Raw genomic sequence first — 24,771 nt, forward strand, 5'->3', positions numbered from 1 at the left:
AGGGCAGAGAGAGAGATCAAAAAATAAATCTGGAAAGACAGAGAAAAACCAACCTGGAGGAAAAGGAATTTAATGGTAGAAAATGATAACAAAACAAAGAAAACATGAAGCCAAATGGAGAAAATGTTAATAAATTTAAAACATTAAAGCTCATTAAATAAAAAACTAAAAAAGGGTAGTCCTTGTGGGATGATAGACCAAAAACAAGAATTAGGGCTAGAAACCTGAGTCAAAATATAGAACACTAATCAAGTAAGATTCCAAGCAAAATAATTTATTTGAGAAAATGAAATCAAGAAAGGAAATTCTAATGTTAGAAAGACATGATAAAATTAGAATGCAACAATGAAAATAAAATCAACATAAGCTGAGGCAATAACATACACAAAAAAGTAACCTAATAATGTACATTAGTAGAATTACTTTCATTATTTCTATTTTATACTTTATATATTTTCAGATTTTTAAAATAATAAGTATGCCTTATTTTTATCATCAAAAAGGAAACAAGTATTTGAAAATAAGAAACACATACAAACACAGCTCAGTTAGCCCGCTGATATTCAGTGATACATCAATTAAAAGACTTTATGACAGATGAGAAAACTGTTCATAATTAAGTAATTTGCCTAAAACCAAATAGTTAGTGAGGACATAAAAGTTTTTCTACTGTGTTGTATCCACTCTCTCTCTGCTACATTTTAAACTCAGTCTCAAGTACTAGTAGAGAAGAAGCGAGCATCTCTCTGTCTCTCATTATATATGATTACAAATAATTTGGGGAAGCAGACACAGTACATTTGGTATCTAAACCCCTAATATAAATATTCCAACATTCAAAAACATATATGTTATTGTATTACTTTCCCAAAACAAGCAATTGTACAATATAAGCATAGAAAGAAAGGGGGGGTATGATAAAGCTCAAGCATGCGCTGCTTCATCACCAGTGTGGGCCATACCTGCAGCAATGTTTCCCAGTCCGACAGGGGCCCCCACCTGCCACTGTCAGGGAAGTCTTATATTTCTCCCACCACTACCCTTGTCCACCAGGAGACACGTTGGAAATTGCTGCATTTTTTTTTTGTACTTTTCAACCCAAAACAATTTTTTTCAAACTTTACTTTCTATAGCTTATATTATAACTAGAGGCTCGGTGCACAAAATTCGTGCATGGGTAGGGTCCCCAGGCCTGGCCAGCGATCATGGCCAATTGGGGCCTTCTGGCTGCTGACCGGGGCCTTCCTTTGTTCCATGCCACCCCCTGTTGGTCAGCACGTGTCATAGCGAGCGATTGAACTCCTGGTCTCCCGGTCGAACTCCCAAGGGGACACTTTGCATAGCCTTTTATATATAGATAGATAACAAGAGTTTTTTCTTCCTTCTAATATAGTAAACATTAATTCAAAATTTTCAGAAACTGCACCAGTCCCACTGCTCCCAAGGTACAGAAAATTCTCTTACAAGTGTGTCCTCTCTTCTGAGCCTTTGCCTAGAGAATCCCAGCTCCCATGGCCAAGCTGAGAATGAAGGTCCTAGAAAATAGCCTAAAGACCCTCTAAATCTCAAAATTGTCTCTCTTTAGGAGATGGAAGAATGCTCTTCTTGGTTCTTCCATTTTCTCTTTTGTATAATATGGTCATGTAGTCCCCTAGTGTGTATTCTTGTTACGTGTTCTGGATTTTCAAGGATTAAATCGCCAAGTGGAAACTCTTGGCCTGGTCATTACACCTTTGGTTAGGTAAATCCACGTCAGAAAAACTACTCCCTAGTTAGGGTGGACATCCCAGGCAGAAAAGGAAAGCACTGAACACATGGGACTTTCCTGTCATTGTCATCTCCACCAGAGCACCCAGAAGATTCCACAGTCAGTGGCTATTTTGTGTGGAAGCAAAGGCTATTCCACTGCCCTGTACTTCTGCTCCTGACATTTTACAGTAAGAGAAAGTCCAGACATTAAATAGAAATATAAGGGGAAGCTGAAAACGGAATATAAATAAATAAAGTAAGCCTTGAATAATGGGAGTTGTTGATGTTCCTATAATTGGTCCTTGCAACTTTATGGAACAGATGGGAGTCCTAAAAGATCTTAAGAAAAGATAACTGGAGGTTGGCATATATTATATAACTGTCATATTTTGAACTGAAGGGGAGTTCTGGGGGGAAATAACTAAATTAGGAACATGTAAAACAAATGTGTTTATTGTTATCTATTATTTATGGCCCTCTGGATAGCTGGTAGTTCATTTGACCATACTCTGCCTAAGCCAATTTAAATTAATCTAGCTGGTAAATTGAATAATACTGTATCAACTGCTTTGTTGCAATCAAGATATATTGCATATACTCAACTCTCTTAATCTAGTAACCATATTTTCCAACGTTGATGGATAATTGCCTTTAAGTGCATCCCTGCCCTCTCTGCTTTTAGGTCTGGTTGATAGGATCATTACTGGAAGTGGTATGTTCCCAGAACCATTTTGAGAATGCAATTTGGCTTAACTCTGCCATCAGTAATATCAATATAATCTGAGGGTTCTAAAGGCTATTAGCTTTCTCTAATGGTCTTTGACTCCTTTAAATAATGACCAGAAAGGGTTCAACAGACAAGAGGAAACAAACTTCAACTTTCAACTCCCTAATCTTTTCTCCACTTTAGTTTGAACGTTCACAGTAATTCATGAACATATACTCCTAAAGGAAAAGAGTGCCTCTGCAAAGTTTGTGTGCTACGTCAATGAATTCAAAGCATGCAACTTAATCAATCCTACAATTCCCCAAAATAAATGTGTAACTGCAGTAAAAGCTCCCCTTTATACTTTCCTTGGACATTTATGTCATGGCATAACAGGAAGCTATGAAGAAACAGTGTGGTAAAAGTCTTGCCTTGTAGATTTGTATTAACTAACTAAAAATATTTTAATAATGCATGAAATTCCAAGTCTCTTTCAGCAATATGATAGGCTGGAATTATGAGCTGTTTGCACTTCCTGTTTCTTTTAAAACAATTGGTAGATATTATGATTGGCTTTAAAATCTCAGCTTGCATATGCCTCTATTCTGCCCAAGAAACCTCTTTTTATCGCTTTTGCTTGTTCCTGTAATGTTCAATGTTATCATTTTGTGAACTTAGTTTAGACATCTTCACTTTTTAGCATAAAGTTTCTGAAAAGTCAGCTGATCATAATTATTGATAACTATAATGACAGACTTGAAGATGATCGTGCTTCTACCACAGGGTGTGTACTGGAAGAGTTTTCCAGGTGTGGTTAAGCTAACTGTGGGTCTATCTATGTTTACTGCTGCTCCTTGTGATCAGTAAACCCGAATGTCAGTGTAGCATTTAATCCTGGCAATGTCATTCTAAGGGCTGCCTGTTTTATATCATAGAAAAATGATAATTCATAATTCACATAATTCCAAGAAGCGTAGTTCTTTTCAGCTGAAGAATAAAGAAGATCCACAAAACCTTGGGGGTAAAAATTATGGAGATGGAGATAATCTCTAAAATGATCATACCTCTAATACCAAGGGAACCTCTGTGCCAAAAGAAAACATATAAACAAATAAACAAACAAAAATATCTTTCTCTTTGTTATATCATCAAATGAGACTGTTAATATATGAGTACATTCTGTTTTTATCTTCAGTTGACATGAATATATACATCTAGTATATACATATGTAATAGAAATGTCTATGTGTGTGTATATATATTATATATGTAATATATATAATATATACACACACACATATGTGAGTGTGTGTGTGTGTGTGTGTGTGTGTGTGTGTGTTTGGACCAAAATAAAAATGAGATCATATATGGGAAAGTACTCCATGCTTTACAATACATTTAAAGTATAAGATTTATCATGTATAGACTTATAGGCCTAAGAAGCAAGATGCTCCTCCAATTGGAAGTACATTATCTGATTCTTAACTGAAATTTCCAGGTAATCATTTGATTGTCATATAGTTTCCCAGCCCAAATCCTTCCAAAAATGAAAAACTTAAATTATAAAATATTTACTAGAAGAACCAAGATGACTGTCTCAAATCTCTGGCTTCAGATACATGTGTTAGGCAATATTTCAAAAGGCATAAATAGGTATATGTTCTACATGAAAATCTACCTGAGTTATTCTCATAGATAACTAATTATCTATCTTTATACATATATATATATGTATATGTACTTGCACACATACATGTGTATCCATACACACACATATATAATGAGGTTTTTTTAATCAAATTAGGTAGTTTTTATATCTTGTCCCAAAAGCCATTGTTGCTTTAAGAAACAAAGATGTTTTGCATTAATTTCAACTAGTATTTTAACTCACAATCATAGACTTTAAACATATAAATTACAAATAAATTCGACTGTATGCTCTTTGAAGGGAATGATTATGCCTTTCGTTTCTTGCATAATTTTGACACAGATCTTAGGATACTGCTAAATCCAAAGCGGATATTTGATAAATGTTCACATTGAATGGTTGGCTGAAGAATGTTTCAAATATATCCAAAAATAAAATTATATGTTTGACTTGGAGGTGTGCAGTCACTAATGATAATGAGAAATATATGCTTGCAGCACACAGAACAGCAGTCCAGAAAGAGCTTAATAAAATGTTAAGTCAAGCCATAAACTAGCAAAAACCATCCAACCATATAGCCTCAACAAACTGGAATGATGGAGAATTACCTTCTCTTTTCCCAAGAAAGACTTAGGGTATAAAGTGAGACCTGTTAATCCAGGTCATCTTGGTTTTATTTCAAACACAGTGTGTAGGAATATTTAATCTTCTCCACTACTGCCAGGCTGTGACTAGTGTAAGATAATGACAAATCAATTACACCAGAGTCTAAAGTAACAAGACACTTTTGTCAAGTAGGTCTTATTAGTTTGGAATGTTCCAAATATTGAGCCATGATATTAATCCAGTAAAAGCTCTAAGCAGACGCCAGTCAGCAGATTTTTATAAAGTGACTCTCATGTAACTAGCATTTTGATAAGGACTTCTGAGGAGTTTCTATCCCTGGTGATTTACTCTTGTTGGGGAGACAGGTTTAAAAGGGAAGCAGGTCTTGGGAAATGAGCAGGATTTGGGTAGAAGGACGAAGGCAGAGACTTGAGATAGGTGTATGACTCGTACAAACGCATCAATATTGAATACGTGTATCTGAGAGTCACTACTACATAGTGATAAGAACAAGGATTCTGGAGTCAGATTTCCTGAATCAACTCAAAGCCTGTCTCCGTGCCCCCTAAACTGGCTTCATCTTGATTTTCTCATCTGTAAAATGAGGGAAATAACAGTACCTCGTTTTTCTCAATGAGTTAATATAATATAAAGTATATAAGTTAATATATGTAAAGTTAATATATATGGTATAAAGCAATTAGAGTCGAGTCTGGGACAAGTGAGTGCAATACAAGTGCTTACTTAATCACTAACTGGGAAAGACATTGGGAGGGTCAATATAGACATGGCCTAACTGGAGCAAGAATTTTGGGGAATAATAGGCATATAAGGCAGGTTATAGCATCTTATACTCTACTAGGGGCCCGACTTGCGTGAAATTCGTGCAAGAGTAGGCCTTCCTTCCCCCGGCTGCCGGCACTGGCTTCCCTCTGGCACCTGGGACCCAGGCTTCCCTTGCAGCCCCGGCTTCATCCAGAAGGATGTCCAGTCTAATTAGCATATTATGCTTTTATTATTATAGATACTTGCACTTTAAATTAACGGCAAAGTCCTGAGTGGTTCCTGCCTCCCAGGTTACTCATCTTTTCGATATATCAAACTGTCTAACTGTGTCCCAGTTTTCTTATCTTTAAGTTGGGAATAATATAAACCTTACAGGATTTTGGTTAGACTTAAACAAGTTAATACAGTCAGGTGCTTAAAATGGTACCTGGCACATTGGTACCATGTAGTAAATGTTAAGAAAACAAATGTTATTAATTTAGAATAGTTATATAGATTACCTCTTACTGAATAAGCACCTCTCAAAATTAGTTCATGATTCTGAAAATCGACAATATGGGCTGGTCCAGCAAAGCTGATTTAATTCGGGTTTACCCCCGGATCTGCAATCGGGTGGTGTATTGGGTGAGCAGGGCTGGGAGGCTTGTGAATGTCCTCCACAGGGGATACCTGTGACTGAACTTCTCTTCATGTCATCTCTCATCATGCGGCCAACTAGCTCAGCCTTGTTCACAAGATAGAGTATTACAAGCAAATCTCAAATCTCTGTAGCTTATAATTTGCAATTACCCCACTGGCCAAAACCAGTCACATGGCCATGCCCAGAGTCAGTGAGGGGGCAACTACCCAAGGACATGAGTACAAGAAGACGGGAACAAATTTGGGGTCTTGATTGCAGCACTCCACATGTACATAAGTCCAAGCATATTAAATTCAAGAAACAAGCCTTCTAGTTAAAGGTGATGGCTGAACTAAATATATGTATCTCCCTCCTCCTCCAAAAAACCCATTAAAAATGATGATAGAAAGAAAGAAAGAAAGAAAGAAAGAAAGAAAGAAAGAAAGAAAGAAAGAAAGAAAGAAAGAAAGAAAGAAAGAAAGAAAGAAAGAAAGAAACCTAAAGGATAAAGAGATGGTGGGAAAAATATTGAAGAAAACATTTCAACAATGTTTTTGTTAACTGATTTAGCAAAGCAGAAGAAGATGTTCACCAAAATACTTACCAATGAGTAGTGGTGTAATTAATCATTCAACCCCTGCCCCTTCACTTCTTCTTCCCTATCATGCTCTAGACTTGGAGGTTTCAAGGACCGGGAAGGGTGAAGGGTGAAAGGAAGAACTGAAAATTGGGATATTGGTTTGAAACCTACATAGAAAGCAGATGGCCTAGACGGTTTGGTTCAGTAGATAGAGTGTCAACCTGTGGACCAAAGGGTCCTGGGCTCGATTCCAGTCAAGGGCATATGCTCTTTGCAGGCTCCTCCCTGGCCAGGGCCCTGGTCAGAGCGCATGCAGGAGGCAACCAATCGATGTGTTTCTCTTACATCGATGTTTCTCTCTGTCTTTCCCTCTCCTCTCTTCCACTCTCTCTAAAAGATCAATAGAAAAATATCGTCGGATGAGGATTAACAACGACAAAAAAAAGCAGTTAGACCTCAGTCCTTGTCCTTGTTTGCATGTAGACATGAACTAACTGTTTTACAGGAAAGAGGAAATATTTTGTCTGGAAAAGCTAAGAGGGAGATGTTTAGAATTTGGAAACAAGTAGGATGGGTTGAAACTAAATGCTAGGATTAGAAGATAGTCTCTTTATCTAATGAAAAGTGGTACTCCCCAATCTCCTGCCTCACTGTTAAACTAGGGACAACCAAACATTCCTCACCCAGGAAGGAGATAAACAGTCTCTTCTTTGAAGAGACGGCTTGGTCCCAGAAGGAAGACATATTGACATTGAACAGGGCAGGAGTTCTTTATTCTTTAGCCAAGCACACAGAATTCCTAATCAGTTCTTCACTGATGAATTTCAAGCACTAGAACAGTGCCTAGAACATAGTAGGCATTCAATAAATATTTATTGAATATGGAATAAATGAGCTTTAAGTATTTCATTTTTAGATATAGGCTGGCCAGGAGTACCACATGTTTGAGGAAAGTCTCCAACATAAAAAAGAAAGACCTAAAGAAATAAGCAAAAACCAAACAGATCGAGAGAAACCTAAAGAAAAGATATATGATGAAGATATACATAATAAAAGCATACATAATTAAAAATCCTCAGAGAGATAACAGAAGATCAACAACCCATATTATTAGATCTGAATTACATATATATGTATATATATACATATATATATATATGTGTGTGTGTGTGTGTGTGTGTGTGTGTATAAGTTTTTCATCCAGAGGGAAAAAACCCTACATTTTTTGTATTAAAAACACAAAAGTTGAAATTTAAAAATCAATAGAAATTTAAAAGATAAAGAAAAATTACCTCAAAAGTAGAACAAAAGACAAAGAGAAGAAATAGATAGAAGATGAGAAACTAAGCGGCTCAGACTAACAGTCCTATATGCAACAAAAGTTCCAGAAGAGAAAATAGAAAATCAAAGACAATTACAAGAACATTTTCCCAAACTGGAGAAAACCAGCATGTGAGTTGAAAGATGTTAACTAGTGTTATATGCTACTGTCTCACTCTTGGCCTTCCTAGAGGGTGGCTAGCAGAGGCCCATTGTTCCTCAGGAAAAACAGGGACAAGGAAAAAAAAGTAATAAAAGTGAGAAAATACCTTCATTTGGTATTATTTTCTAATCTCCACGTCCATTTACTGCAAATAATGCAGTGCCTATATGAATAGCCCTGAGGAGCCCAGAGAAATCAAGAATGAGAAATAAATTTGGTCTCCAGAGGCCTTACAAATTTATCTTGCTAACGTGAGGCAATATCGCTTTGAGAATTGTAAGACTCCCTTCAAAATTCAAGTGACCCCAACATATGTTTTATCTTGTCTAACTATTACCAGCTAACACCTGTGGAAATGGACACAGAATAGCATTTCTACAGCTTAAGTCAGTAGAATGAAAAAGGATATCAAAAAGGAAAGTGGATGAAAACCAAAAATAATCTTGTTACTTCCCTACTTTTCAAAGTGCCTGCAGTCAATAATGGTGCTTTCTTCACTCTTGGGAAGGCAAGTATATTTCACCATGGCCTTTTTGTTAAACTAAATAAATTAAACCACCCTCATTGCTATCATCCTTTCACTCATGAAGAAGAGCAAAGAGTTCACCTATCTTTCATAATCCTAATATATACCAATGACTAATACATGTTTTTAACTAGTTAAAATAATTATTTTTCCATTCTGTAACTTTATAATTTTGTCTCCCTGCACACTTCCTATACATCATTCAGTAAAATCTTTGCTGAATAACTAAATGTCCAAGGCACCCATTTCAGTAATATGTAACTAGAAACAAATATTTTAAAACACTAACAACTAACATGTCTATCTCCTTGAAGAGAGAAGGCAACATTCCAGCTGGGGAAATGTGACCTAGAAAACACTTATCAGTATAATATGACAGAAATGGTGGGAATTATTATAAGGCATCCAATGAGATGGGCGATAGGTGAGCTGGCAGTAAGAATTGGTCATTTTAAATTTATATAGTGTGGTAATTAAATCTTTAGTCCATGGAGTCAGAAAGAGCTGGCTCCTGATTCTGCTCCTTATTAGCTGTGTGACCTTGGGGTACTTACTTAACCCACATAAGCTCCAAGTACCTCATTCTTAAAATAGGTATCAGATTGTGACCTAACTTGTTCAATAATATTTGAGGGTCTACCATAGGCCAAGCTCTAGGGATGCAGTTATGTACAAGCTCTAGTGTTTAGTACAGTTTGTTTTCATCCCTCTTTAAACAAAAAGCAAGTAGTCAAGTTGTAGAAAATATTCCGAAAGGGAGATAGAAGAGTGTAACAAACAAAACTAAACCTAAAAGAAAATCTTTCTGAGGGATTGGTCTTTTAATGGAGACCAAAGTGCCATGTCGCATGTAGCCTACCTAACATGGGTAAGAAGAGCGGGAAGGCCTGTAGTTAGGGGTGGCCAGTGTCATCAAGAAAGGAACAAAAGTCTGGAGGAGCCAGGGCAGAAGAGGAGGCCCAGGATTTTGACAGACAGTGGATTTCAGAGGACTGGTAAGCCACAATAAGGATTTTAGTCTTGAACCTAAGCATGATTAGAATCTATTGAAGGGTTTAAGTATACTTCAATTAAAGAAGTGTTGTCCTGGCCAGTGTGGCTCAGTAGGTTGAGCAGTGTCCCATGGATCCAGAGGTTGCCAGTTGGATTTCCGGTCAAGGCACATGCGTGGGGTGTGGGCTCAATTCCCAGTAGGGGGCCTGCAGAAGGCAGCTGATGGATTGATCCATGTGATATTTCTCTCTTTCTCTCTCCCTCTCCCTTCCTCTCTCTCTCTAAAATCAATAATTTAAAAAAAAGAAGTGTTACAAGGATTATATGTGAAACTGCATGTAAAATGTCCCTTCCTTCTTTCCTTCCTTCCTTCTTTCCTTTTTCTCAAATCAAGAGCCCTTTCTAATTCAGGGGAAGGAGTACTAATTTATATCTCACCCATTACGTAAGAAGCTATGTGTTAAGAGACAAGTTATTGAGGACCCTGCTTCTGACTCCTTCTATGGATGTTTAACATGCCTTAGGCTGTGTTTCCCAGAAAGTGGCCCAGATGGCCCACCCCTAATTCAATTCTGACGGGAATAAATTTAAAACATTATTTTAAACAAACGTAATTTTAAGGCACATATAAAACACCCCCACTCCACCCACCCTTGGAATAGTATTCATTCCTCTCTGATAAAAGGGAGAGCTTAGTGGAAAAGTTTTACAAGCCCTGATGGTAAAAGCTTTTGCTAAATGGCAATGCCATTCAAAGTAAAAACAGAGAGGAGGCTGAAGGAGGCCTTGAAGGCCATGGGGAGATTAAACTAAGCTTTGCAGGAGGGGTAAGAGAGAAGAATGAAGAGAAAAGAAATGTGTTCCAAGCGGAGGACATAGTGAAAGAAAATGCACAGCATCAGTTCACATGCAGTCAGTTGGAGGGAGAACAGGGGAGTGAGCTGGATAGGACAGGGTTAGGGGTTGGGGTGGGGAAAGTATACAGTGAGATCCAGAGAGACAGGTAGAATGAGGTTTCAGTGTGATGACTAATTCCAGAGTAAAAAAAAAAGTATGATTTTAATTCAACAAACTTCTTCACTTTCTAAGGCACAAAATAAATTTGTACAAAACTGTAAGTATGAAAAAGTAGCCTCAGAGTTATAATAAAATCATGCAGTATAAATACATTTCCCTTTGTATACACTGATGAAAAAACAGTTAATTGATAGAGATGAATGCTACTGCATGCTAAACTAGCTTCCATTCAACTGAATAGAAAAAAATGAATCTGGGGTCAGATCCCTTCAAATGAAAATGCATACTTATGAGCTCCTTCATATGTCAGGAAGGGAGAGAATGCAATAAGTAATTAATACAGTCCATTGCACTGCACTGTGTAGTGCACTGATTCATGTCACATACAGCATAAGTTGATCAACAATGCAGTAGATTGTTCATTTAAAGAGTAGTAAGTCAGCCTGAAAGAACCTCATATAATCATACAATTAAAAGAATGATACTAATAAAATTAGAACTTTAAATAAGTCTATTAAAACTATCGATGATCTATTAATAGAAAACTTGTTCAATAAGCTGAACAGAAATTACAATAACTATCCCAAAGGCCATGGAGTGTTAGAATGCCATATGCCCACTTTTACTCTGGCCTCGGAAATGCAAGAAAAGAGCTGTTCCATCATAGATCATTTATAACTGTGTTTGCTTATATACATTCTGATTTAGAGATCTTTCCCTATATTTGATAAATGTACTGAACTTTTGTAGGCGAAGCACGAGAAAGCATTTGTCTTATACCATTCTTAGTTCATGCATTTTTGAGAAAGCCAGTCAAAAGGAAGACAACAGAGCTATTTTTAAGACATTGTCCGACATTTTTATGTCTGTTAATGAAAGAGATCCTTGGTTTTTGAGGAGGATGTGATAAATAGTAGGGTGTGTGGAGTTTAAAATAACATATATCTTGGCTAGAAATTCAATAATTTGGATACAATCCCCTTTGGTTAGATCTCTGAATTTTTCTCTGAGCACTGTATAGTCCATTTGGGAATCATTCACATATTTAAGCTGTATTTACATATCAGAATCATGTCTTGGTGAAAAAGGTGATAAAAAAATGGGAATTTTCCAGAATGTGAAGAGGAAAGCTGATCAAATAAATATAAGTTTAAAAAAGTCAAGCTTTAAAAACATTCACTCATATTCATTTTGAGACAGGATACAAAATACTGAGACCATCCATCCTGATGAAAATTTGTAATTTCAAAAATAAAGAGCCTGCCAGTGTGGCTCAGTGGTTGAGCATCAACCCATGAACCAAGAGTTCACTGGTTCAATTCCTGGTCAGGGTACATGCCCAGGTTGTGGGCTTGATTCCCAGCAGGGCTCATGAAGGAGACAGCCAATTAATGATGTTTCTCTCATTGATGTTTCTATCTCTCTATCCCTCTCCCTTCCTCTCTCTCTCTAAAAATCCATTAAAACGTTTAAAAAATAAAGAGAAAAAGTCTACAATGAGAGAGAGAGAGAGAGAGAGAGAGAGAGAGAGAGATTGATTATGAAGCTACAAAGGAAAAGAATCTGACTGCATTAGATTTTTATGAGTCAGATTCTAGGAGACAATGGAGCAACTTATTCTGATATTCAGATTTCCAGGAAAAACAATTCAAATCTACAATTTTTAAATTACATATAGTGTATATATAATTTTACTTTTGAAGAGGTATGCTCACATGGTTCAAAAATCAAAATATAAAAATATATAATCTACAAAAAGAAGACTCCTTCCTCTTTCCCCATCCTCTCCCTTACAAATGGCAATTTTATTCTTTTTTGTGTATATTCTAATATTTCTTTATAAATATAGAAACAAATATGAATACATGTTTACTTCCAAGTTTCTTACACAAAAGATAGCTTACTCTAAATATTATTCTATTAGATCTTTTTATCACATAACAAAAAAGTGTTGGAGACCTCACCATTTTGGCACCCAAATCTTTGTCATGTCACACTTTTCGATAGCTTCCTACGACCGTGTGTGTATGTACAACAGAATTCATGTAACCAGTCCTTTATTGTTGAAGACTTGAGCAGTTTCCAAACTTGTAGTGTAAGAAACAATACTACGATTAATATTATATATAGTAATATTGTATATATTATAATTTCTTAAATGTCCATATGTGTCTATAGGATTATATCTTAGTAGTGAGATTACTAAGAAAGGTTAGATGAATTCCAGTAAAAAAATACCAAACTTCCTTCCTTCAGAGTTGTTCCATTTTTGAATCTGAAAAACAACATACAAGAATATTGGTTTTCCCACAGTTTTGCTGGAAGACTTTGTCAGCCTTTTGAATTATTGCCAATAAAAACGTTAAAAAATGGTATCTCCCTGTAGGTTAACCATGCATTTCTCATATTAGTATTGAGGTGTTGCTTCTTTTCCTATGTTTGAGGAGGCATTTATGTATTTATCTGTGAACAATCTCAACTTTGTTACTTTGGGATTGTTAGTCTGTTTTTTTCTCAATTTCTGAGAGCTAACTATATATTAGGGAATTAGCCTTTGTTGATTATAAGAGTTACATCCCCACTTCCACCAACCATCAATAATTTTTCATTTATCTTTTGAGTTTGTGTATGGTGTATTTTTCATTCCATGCAGGAGCTCTTGATTTTTATCTAGTCAAAAATATCATTCTTGACTTTAATGACTACTGGATTTGCATGATAATCAAAAGGCCTTCCCAATTGCAAGGATATAGAATAATTCAATGGTGTTTTCTTATAGTATTTGTATGGTTTTATTTTCAAAAATTCAATCTTTGATCCATTTGGAATTTGTCCTGGAGCAAGATGTGCAACATTAATTTACTCCAGATGGCGAGCTAATTGTTCTAATAGCATTGTTCAAAAGTTCATGTTTTTTAATGAACAGAAACCATGGGTTAATTTTTACTTAATAACTTCAGATTGGACAAGGTTTTTCTAAACATAATACAAAATCCAATAGCCATGAAAATTAAGACTGGTACTTTCAAGCACATAAAAATAAGAAACTTCATCTTTACTCATTTTTTTTCTGATGATACCTTTATCATATATTAAATTCATGAATACATTTTTGTTTATTTATATGTCTGTTTTATGTGTCTGAGTACCAAAGTACCAAACTATATTCTCTTTTGAGGTTTATCATATACTTCATAACTCTTAGGACGAGTTTCCCTCATTGTTCTTTTTTCAGAGTTTAGCTGGCTATACATATTGCATTGTGTGTTCACCATCCAAATTCTCCTTCTATCATTACTTATCCCCCCTTTATCGTCTTCTACCTCCTCCTCTGGTAATCATATATTGTTTGTCTCTATGAGTTTGTGGGTGTTTGTTTGTTTTTGTTTTGTTTTTTTTTTGCTTAATACCTTCACCTTTTTCACCCAGTCTCCCAAACCCTCTCCCCTCTAACAGCTGTCAGTCTGTTTTCTGTATCTATAAGTCTGTTTGTTTATTTTGTTCATTAGATACCCAGAAATCACAGTTTGATTCCTTATTAGGGCACATGCCTTGGTTGATCCCCAGTAGGAAGAGTGCAAGAGGCAGCCAATCAATGATTCTCTCTCATCATTGATGTTTCTATCTCTCTCTCTCTCCCTCTCTCTTCCTGAAATCAATAAAAATATATTTAAAAAGTAAAATAAAATGGAATTAAATTAAAACAAACAAACAAACTTAGGAAAAATAGACACCATTGGTATTAAATCTTGCTATCTGAGACTATGATATGTTTTTCTATTAATTTAAGTTTAAGTTTCTATTAATTTCTGTATTTCAGGGCGGTCTAAAGTATTTTTCATACAAATGTTACAGATTTCATGCTAAGTTTAGGCCTATGGCTTTATGCTTTATACTGATATTAAAAATGGAGTCTTCCATTGTATTTTTGAAATAGTTGTTTTATGTTCAAGTAAATTCTATTTATATACATTAATTTTATATTTTACCATATTACTATATTATCTTACACTTGTAGCATTCTGTTTTCTTCCTTAGTGTCTGAGGTTTTAACACAAATAACATTATGCCAACTGCAAATAGTAGTAGTTTTACCACTTCCTTTCCAATGTACTTTATACCTCAATTTCCTCTCTTGTCTAATCTATAGGTTAATCTCTTTCAGACAATGTTAAATTACAGTGGTGATAGTAGGCATTCATTCCTGTCCTTGACTTTAGTGAAAATCCCTATAGTATCTCACCATTAAGTATGGCACTTGCTTTTAGAGATAGATAGATAGATAGATAGATAGATAGATAGATAGATAGATAGATATTCATATATCTACATATATAATAAAAGTAAGAAAGAAAGGATAATTAATTAAAATAATTCCTATATTGTTGAGTGCTTAAAATAAAAATGAATGTTTATTTTGTTAAATGCCTTCTCTGAATCCAGGTAGATAATCATATAATCTATATGAACAGTTTGATAATACTCACCCAAAGGGCAAATAGGTTCTTTCTGTACTAACTACTCAATTTTCTATAAACCTAAAACTGATGTTAAAAAAATAAAATCTATTCATTTAAAAATTAACTTGTATCATATTTAAAGAAAGGGTGATGTAAGTTTCAAGATACAGTGCCAACTGAGAAAGATTGAGAAGACAAGAAGAAGACATTTTGAAATAGAAAGAAGACTTGTTGGCCGTGGCCTTAGAAATTCTCCATTGATACACAAAGTTTCAGTAGAAACACATTTCCTTCTATATCAATTTAGTATCATTTGGAAGTTTTTAATTTTATGATTTAACTTACACAAAGGTACAAAAACCTAATTAGGATTATGGAATAGAATTGAATATTATAACCCCAACAATTATAATGTAACAACAAAAACTATAAAGTAGAAGGGGAAGGATAAGGGGAGAGTGAGTGAATGTGTTTTAATATCCTTTGAAATGATGCAGTGCAGTCATGTACTGCTTAATGACGAGAATACGTTCTGAGAAATACATCATTAGGCAATTTTCTCATTGTGTGTGCATCACAGAGTACACTGATACAAACCTAGATGGTATTGCCCACTACCATGCAGGCTATATGGTGTAGTCTAATGCTCCCAGGCTACATGCCTGTACAGCATGTTACTGTGCAAAACAACACAAATTAAATCAAGCAAGAGAAAATGATGCAATCAAATGATGCAGTAAACATGAGATGTATCAGGCTGCTGCTGGCATAACACAGCATACTGTTTTACAGCAAGCACTTTTTTTTAATAAGTAGAAAGAGTACACTTAAAATCATAATAAAACTATGGTATAGTAAATACATAAACAATAACATTTATTATCATTATCAAATATTATGTACTGCACACAAGTGTATCTGCTATACTTTCATATACCTGACCATGCAGTAGGTTTGCTTACACCAGCCTAGTCACAAATACATAAGGCTTTGCACTATGACATTGCACTATGACGTCACTAGGTGATAAGAAATTTCCAGCTCCATTTTAAGATTATAATGGGTCCACCCTTGTATATGCAATCCATCACTGACTAAAATTTGTTATCAGGTATGACTACTGACTAAAAGTAATAAAGAAATAGAAAATGTAGTGCATATTTTAATAACATAAAGCAACTTTAAGAATGAAAAACAACAAAATTTTAAAGGTCAATAGAAAGGAAAGATATTTGGTATGTGTTAATTCCTCATACTTTCATAGAGGAGAGTAAACAAATATTAACTAAAACTAATCAGGAATCAGAAGTATAATAAGATTTTTCACAAGTTTAAAGATATCTAGACTAAAATCAGAAATTATTATTAGTTGTGACTTCAAGTTTGAACTTGGGTAAAGGTGCAGTAAGAAACAGAGAAAATGACACTTTTTCTTTTATATGGACTATGTACTATTTTAAAAAGGTAATCCATGTTCATGCATTGATTTGATAGCCATGGATGCACTAATATGGCACAAGTTCATTACATAATACTAAATTATTACCATATAATTGGCATAATATTATTCCATTGTTGTAACAATTTATTTGTGTATGTGCATGTATAGCTACACCTAGAAAAGTCTATAAGGTTACTAGTACATACTAAGCACTCTGGAATGTGGAATGAGGTTGAGGATCCTTTCCTTATTAAATGTTTGAAAAGTAGTGTTTCTTTCTCTCTCTTCTTTCTTTATATAAAGAACAAATCTAAAGGAGAAACAAAAATTCCAAGGACCTAGGGAATATAGAATCTAGAGGCCATTCATAGATTTATGAGATTCCTAATCAGCTGCTTAGGGAAAACTAGCTCCATTAAGGCCAGTCAAAAAGAATTCTGCAGACACTGAAAGTTTCAGGACTATACTGTTAAATTCATCAAAAGGAAAAAGGTAAGAGAGAAAAGTTCTCAAAAATATTATTACAATATGGTGACAGGAAGAGATCTGACTTTGGGTGATGGGCACACGTGTGGAATATACAGATCTTGTAACATAGAAACCCACATCTGAAATCTATATGTTCATGTTGACCTATTACCCCAATAAATTTAATAAAATATATATATAATTACAAATTAAATCATTAATTTATTCAATAAGTATTTATTGATTTCTTAATCTGTACCCCAAGTACTATGCGTGGTACTGGGCTTTGAATAATCCATTGATTCTCTACACTATGACATTGCACTGCAATGGAAAAGAAAATATAATTGCAACTACAAAAGGAAAATACAATTTATGCTCAAGGCAGATCATCATGGAAGGCAGATCAAGAATCATACAAAATGGTACATTTCTGGATTAGTATATCACATCCAAAGGTTCCATGTAAAACAGGACAGCTCTACCTCTCTTGTTGTTATGACTCTCCAATTACTGATGTGCCTATGTCCTTCCTGGTGTGGTTTTCTGTGATTTTGATCTATCCCCACTGACTCTTTGATACCTAGACCATGTTATGTCATTGGTACTCTTGAATGAATAAGGCATGAAAACAACAACAACACACGAATGAATTAATCTCAGGTTCAAAATCTATTTCATTCCTTATGTGGGGAATTTAAGAATCCCAGAAGTGGTATGGTTGCTCCTTGGATAGCCTCATTGCTGCTGACCCTGCTCTGAGTTTATAATGGGATTATTGCAAATTGCTTTTACTCCACTTCTTATTTCCCTTGCCTGGATCCCTCATTTAATCGCCAGTCCAGTTACTCTTTCCTTGGAATCTACCTTTTTCATGCTAATCTTCCTGAACACAGGAGTCCTTCATTTCCTTTCCCGAGATGCCTGCTTTCTTCTCTCAAATCTGCCTGCCTGTAACCCCTTGTATCTCACCTATCACAGACTATTATGGTGTCATGTGTTAGCAACTTGCCAAGGCATCTGTTGCAGGCACATCTTTTCTATTTTCTCAGATTCTCTTAACTTGCAAGAGGGTCTCTGATCAAGGAGTGAGCTCAAGGGGTTCCACTGCCTGCGGTCTACCAAATGCACTCCCGGAGTCTGTAGATCTTCCTACCACTATGGACTTCAATTAAATACCACACAGCAAAGCTTTCCCGGGGGCTGCCAAAGCATCTGGGATGACAAAACCAGAAGTGTGGATGGAATGATCCACAGCATGGGACAAATTTTAACCCATATGAAACAGGAGATAAGAGGAAGCTTAGAAGATGCAGTCTCTCTTTCGTCATTCCAAAGGATTGCTCCAAAGCACAGATTTTTCTATAGCCTGTTTGGAGTAGTCCCTTATGGAAATTTCTGCTATGAATACCTACTGGCTATCTCTGAAGCTCACAAGAAAGCAATAGCTAGAGCCATAATACATCACTTTCAGTTATTTTTCATCCTTTTGCCTCATTTCCCTTCTTCCTCATTCTTGCTTCCCTGAATTTTTTACCTCCCAATAAAAGCATCAGCACTTGATGTTTGCTATGGACTGAATATTTTTGCCCCCCCCCCAAAAAAAAATATATGTTGCAGCCCTAATCACCATATATATATATATATATATGTTGCAGCCCTAATCACCAGTGTGATGGTATTTGGAGATGAAACCTTTGAAAGGTAATTAGTGCATTTATTGGTATATGAAGAGAGACCAGAGAGGACACAGCGAGAAGGTAGCCATCTGCAAGCTAGAAAGAGAGTCCTCATCAGAATCTAACCATGCTGGCACCCTGATCTTGAACTTTCAGTTTCTAGCACTGGAAAAAAAATGCTGCTGTTTAAGCCACCCAATATATGTTGTTTTGTTATGTCAATCTGAGGTGACTAAGCAGGCTCTATTTTCTAGCAAAACTGGATTAAGAGAGCACCCATGATTTTCTAGCAAAACTGGATTAAGAGAGCACCCATGACTTTATGAATATTGGGCATCCATATTACCTACTACCTATTTATCTGAGTATCTGCCCATGTTCCTGGTCTTCTGCTGTGTTCAGCAGAGATCCTCATGTTCCTATTATTGAAGGGACTATCCTGCATCTCATGCCTTGTGCTGGCATGTACATCTGGCCTCTGAAATCCAGCTGTTGGGGTTTAACTCATTTGAGGGTTTTGAGTCTGGTTCTGCTGGCCTAACAAGACAAAACTAGCACAAACCTAGGTAAGGAGCTCTATTGACTCATACCTAGAACTTCCAACCCTTAATAATCTGGCTGACCTATAAAAAGAGAGAATCATTTATAAAAGGAAATATATATATTGCCATTTTGACTTTGGCTAGCATTCCTGAAGTCAAACTATACATACTCTATCATGTGAGTAAATTCTACTACCTATTACCAACATGCTATTCCTCATGTAGATATTGATCACTGAGTTCCTTGCATAGGCTTGATGATAAACTGCATACAAACTGATAATTAATAATAAACAGGCTGTTAAATGGGACACTTTCAGTCTGTTTTTGACAAAACCCCCAAATCTGAGAATAAGGGGGGGGGGCCAACTACCACCAATCCTAAAGCAAAGTACGAGACCACATAAGCCACATTCGCAAAGAAGTACATTAGTTTTTTTAGCCTTTGCCCATTATTCAATTTCAGAGCATAAAATTTAAGACTGAAAATTTTGAGAGTGTAAAGTGTGTTGGAGAAGGGTGTCAGTATTCTAAGCTTCTCAGGAGCAAAGCTGAGTGAAAGAGGGGACCTTAAGACACTCACTCTGGTCTTGAGTGATGTAGGACTCTCACCAGAAGAAATATGACGGTGAGAGCCTGGCTGAAATTGGCAGCACCAGAGAAAGGATTGCAGTGGGAAGTAATTACCTTCGAACTGCAGTAGAACAAAGATATTTATGGACCAGATGTGACTCCAGCAATAATAAACTAGCCTGGGATGCATTAAAAATTATTCCACTCAAAAAGATCACTTTGGAAGACCAACTTAATCTAATAAATGGATGGACCACAGGAAACCAAGATGCAGAATGGAGACTTACAGATAGGAAGAGAGAAGGCTTTAGGCACAACGATTCCCAATGGGGATACCCTAAGAAAGTCAGTTCTAGATGTTCTCTAGCAACATGGGCACCTATACCCGATCATATCTGTACAAAGAGCAGTCAGCAAGTGGGGAAGGAAGTGGTGTGAAAGAGAACAAATTAATTGTGTTTACTTCCCCCACCGCAGTCTTCCCAACTTGTGTCAGACGTGAGCTGCTGGAAAGGAAAAATTTAAATTAGGTAAAAGCTTAGAATTTTGATATTGCCCTTGACTAGACCAGTCTTTCTATTTTTGAAGACTGTATATAAGTTAAAGAATCAGGCATGAGAGTCATTTCAGTTGTGGGGAAAAGTAAGTTGTGAAATACCATAGCAGAAAATAAATAAGTAAAACTAGTTTCTGGTTATCCCCCCTAAATTCATTTGTTTGATAAATCAGTAACTGATATATAACAGCCCTTCTTTCAGATCTCTAATGTATCTACATTCCAGCAAAACTGGAACAAGACTCGTCAGTGTTTAAAGAAGACCCTACTGACATTTTGTTCAGAATAATTAATTATTTTCAGGATTGGCCCATGTATTACAGAACTTTTAGCATGAAACAGTCTTGTCCATTAAATGTCGATCAAGCTCCCCAGTAATTTTGGTGAATGTTTCCTAAGTGTTGTATCTCCACAAATTGAGAAACATTAATTCACAGTAAATTAGTTAATGTTGACAATCTGGGTATCTTCAAATTACCTGGTAAACCCCAGCAACATTAGCAAAACACGAACCTTGGATGGAAAACTCTAGAGTCTCTCTGCAGTGAAAATATTACATGCTTAATAATTTATATCTAAGTAAGAATTTTAAAAGAATCCATTGAACCTGATCAATTTCCTTGAGATGTCCTGTAGTACTTGAAATGGAACCTGAAATCCAGTTAAGAATCAAGAGGAAATGCCATGTGGGAAATCTTATGTCTCTCCCTCAAGTTCTACCCAAACATAATGTGCTACAAAGTTTGTGATCCCAAAGTGTTACTGGCAATAATATGGTGAAATGAGATCTAAGACAGTTATAAAATGAGCACACCAGCAACTAAGAAATCATCAGAGATCATATTTGCTGCAAATATTGCAAAAGAATTTTGAAGAACCTATAAATTATAAATAGGAGATACTATCAAAAACAGACATTATGACATTAGGGATTTATAATAAGACTTCTTACAAATGGGACCTTAGAGATAACATGGTCCAAAGTGGGATTAAAATATAAGAATTAAATAAGAAAATGAAAATGAAATACTTTGTACTATTTAAACAACAACAAAAATTCCCACACACAACACACATATAACTAAAGGAAGAGGAGGTATAAGAGGAGGAATAGGTGAAGGAAAAGGAAGAGAAAAAGAAAGAAGAGGAGAGATTAAGTAAAAAGAGGGAAGGAGGGGGAGGTAGTACCAGTAATTATACATCAAAGAATTAGTTATCTCTCTCTCAGGGACATGAGAGATGACCTACATTAGTTATCAAGGAGTGAGAACCAGAAAATAAAGAGATAAGATCAGCACTCGCTATATTAAAAATTAAAATGGATACAGCCTGAGGGAACTAAAACTATAGGCAAATGTTTTCTATGTAAGAGACTGGAACCAAATCACACAAAAGCAAATAGACATCAAAGGGCAGACATTGCAAAGTGCACATTAGCCTCTAACGTGCCCTCAAAATAGAAGGTTATGACAGTCACTAGAATAAATAAATAGATACAATGAAGACTGTAAAACAAGTGGTCCCGTAAACAGGAGCTTTGAATATACCAAACACACTATGGCTGAATACAGTATATAGAGACTCATATTACAAAGTAGAGAGATGAACTAATGACATTGAATACAACACTTAAACTACTATTACACAAATAAATTATAAATAAAAAATTTTAAATAAAATGTGCCTTTAAAAGTTTCCATGGTTTCTTACTTGGTAGAAAAGTATAATGAAGTAGCCCTCACTAGACTTAGCTTACTTTTCTCCCTTCCCAAAAAACAACTCTGGGAAAAAAAAACTACGAAAATACAATATTAGATTAAATTTTTAAATTGTGAAATGAACCTTTTAATTTTATAATGTTCAAGGTATGTGACAAATACTAAGAGATTAAATAACTTACTCAAGGGTATGCAGCTAGAAGTAACCCATCATGCCTCTTCACTCCCCAGCAAAAGAACTCACTGGTGATCTGTTTCCATGACTAGAAAAATGAGACACACATGGTCTCTTTAACAAGTAAGTGAGCTTGGATGGTTGGCTTGGGAAAGCCATTGGGGAATGAAGACCCTCAAAGGGTAAAGAGTGCTGACCTGGAGAAGAGAAATGCAATGTATTGAAGAAGTGGGAGGCTCCTGGTTGTGTGAGAAGTTGCTGTAATATCACTTCTCATCAGAAATGTAAGGTCCAATACTTACTTGCTTCTGGCCAGGAAAAGCAGCAGAGGGGAAAATAGTATTGAAAATGGAAAATATATTTTGGGAAGCTAGATGGTCATTTGGGGGCACAATATTATATAGATTAAGACAAATCTGTGTCAGCTGGGAAAATAGTTTTAAAATGTTCTAACATTTCCTATTAAAAACAAAATTTTTGAAGACAAGAAAGAAGCCCATCCTAAACCAATGCTTCTATATTATACTTTCACTCAGTTATGACACCCAAGCCCTTTGGTTGTCTCAATATTTTTTTAAATCTCTAACTTTGGAAATTATTAAAGAGTGCAGCAACCATTTCTTTCTCATTTTACAATTTTATAAATTAATAAAAATGGCTATCTGCAACTTCATTAAATTAAAACCCTTGAATTGCCCTAGCCGGTTTGGCTCAGTGGATAGAGTGTCGGCCTGCAGACTGAAGGGTTCCAGGTTCGATTCCAGCCAAGGGCACGTGCCTGGGTTGCAGGCTTGATCCCCAGTAGGGGGCGTGCAGGAGGAGGCCAATAAATGATTCTCTCTTATCATTGATGTTTCTATCTCTCTCTCCTTCTTCCTTCCTCTCTGAAATCAATAAATATATTTTAAAAAATTAAAAAACAAATACTTGAATTATGTCTGTTGCCTCCCACTTTTCAAATTTGCATTTGTTTATATTATATACCTTAAATATAAATATTAGTTTGCCTATTAAATTTTAAAGATGCACTAAAGAAGGAATCGATGAGACCTGAAATTGTTTACCATAAGAAAAAATAAATAGGTAAAACAATATATTGATCAACCAATTTTTGGTTTATTATTTGTTAAATGGACAATGTTATAAATATTTATTGAACATTTTCTATATGCCAGATATAGGGAAGAATACAAGATTAGAGAAGGCATGGTAGCCCATAACCTCCAATAGAGGTCTATAATAAACACACAGTCATCATGGAACAAGGTATGTGACAAATATCTCAATGTACAATGGTCAGAGAACAAGGGAGGAAATCATGTGTGCTGGTAGACAAAATTAAATGCAGGCAACCTGGGGCAAAGAAAATTAAACTAAAGAATGGAGGAGGCATGAGAATAAATTTCCCAGATTTGCTGAGCTATAGATTATTATTTGGGGAAAATTGGAGCATAAAGAAAAATGTAAGCTGGATCAAAGTGATGAAGGGCCTTGAAGGCCAGTGTAGAGCTATTTGTTACTACATAGATAAAGCATCTGGATGACTGATCTTTTCATCCAGATATCTGGCATTATCCCAACACTGGACTCAAAATTTTAAGATTAAAAAAATCAAGAAAACATAATCTTTGAGTAAAGGTCAAGGAATATCTGAATTTGATTTTGGAATTTCTTCCCAAAAGGAACAGTCTTACTACTATTTCTTGAGACTTACAACAAAAAGAGAGAAAAGTTAAGAAAATAAATTCTAACAAAATGTCAAAAAATGAAATGGCCTATAATAAAATGGATGTACTCAAATTCTAATTCATATAATTTTATAGACATTAATATTTTAAATGGTCTCTAAAGTGGTATAGTACCCTAACCCACACACAGCCAAGACACAATGTCATTGCATTGGCTCTTCTTGGATCAGTATTTTAAATGGTCACTGCACATTGACGGCCACTGAACTTACTTTGAGGTTGAGGAGTCTTTATTTATTAGTGCATGCACTTAAATCTGTAGATGGAAAGTCGTGAGTTCAATCATAAATTTGGGATTCATGAATTTGTAGGCAGTCTAGAGTTCAATCATAAATTTTGGAGTCATGTATTTGGCATTGGTTTCAGTCTTAACCAAAATGTATCTTCCTAACGCTAATCCAGTGACATCACTGTGGCCTTCAAACCTTAATCCCTGAGCGGGCGTAGCTCCAACTATAAATGCTAGGAGTTTTTCACATTTTAAACAGTAAACCACGTATAACCAAGAGTTTGTGACTTTAAGTGTATATGGAACTCAAGATGTTAATCCCTCTATGCATAAAATAAAAATAAAAATTCTGCAAGCACATATTTTAGCTCCCCAAAAAAGTGTTTTTCTCTTTCTTGAGTGGGGCATGAGTTAAGGACAATCTGTCACCATAACTTTGAACTACTTGATCTTGGTATGCTTTTTTGGT

The sequence above is a fragment of the Myotis lucifugus genome, unplaced genomic scaffold (genome assembly GCF_000147115.1).
Source record: "Myotis lucifugus unplaced genomic scaffold, Myoluc2.0 scaffold_1, whole genome shotgun sequence".
NCBI lineage: Eukaryota > Metazoa > Chordata > Mammalia > Chiroptera > Vespertilionidae > Myotis > Myotis lucifugus.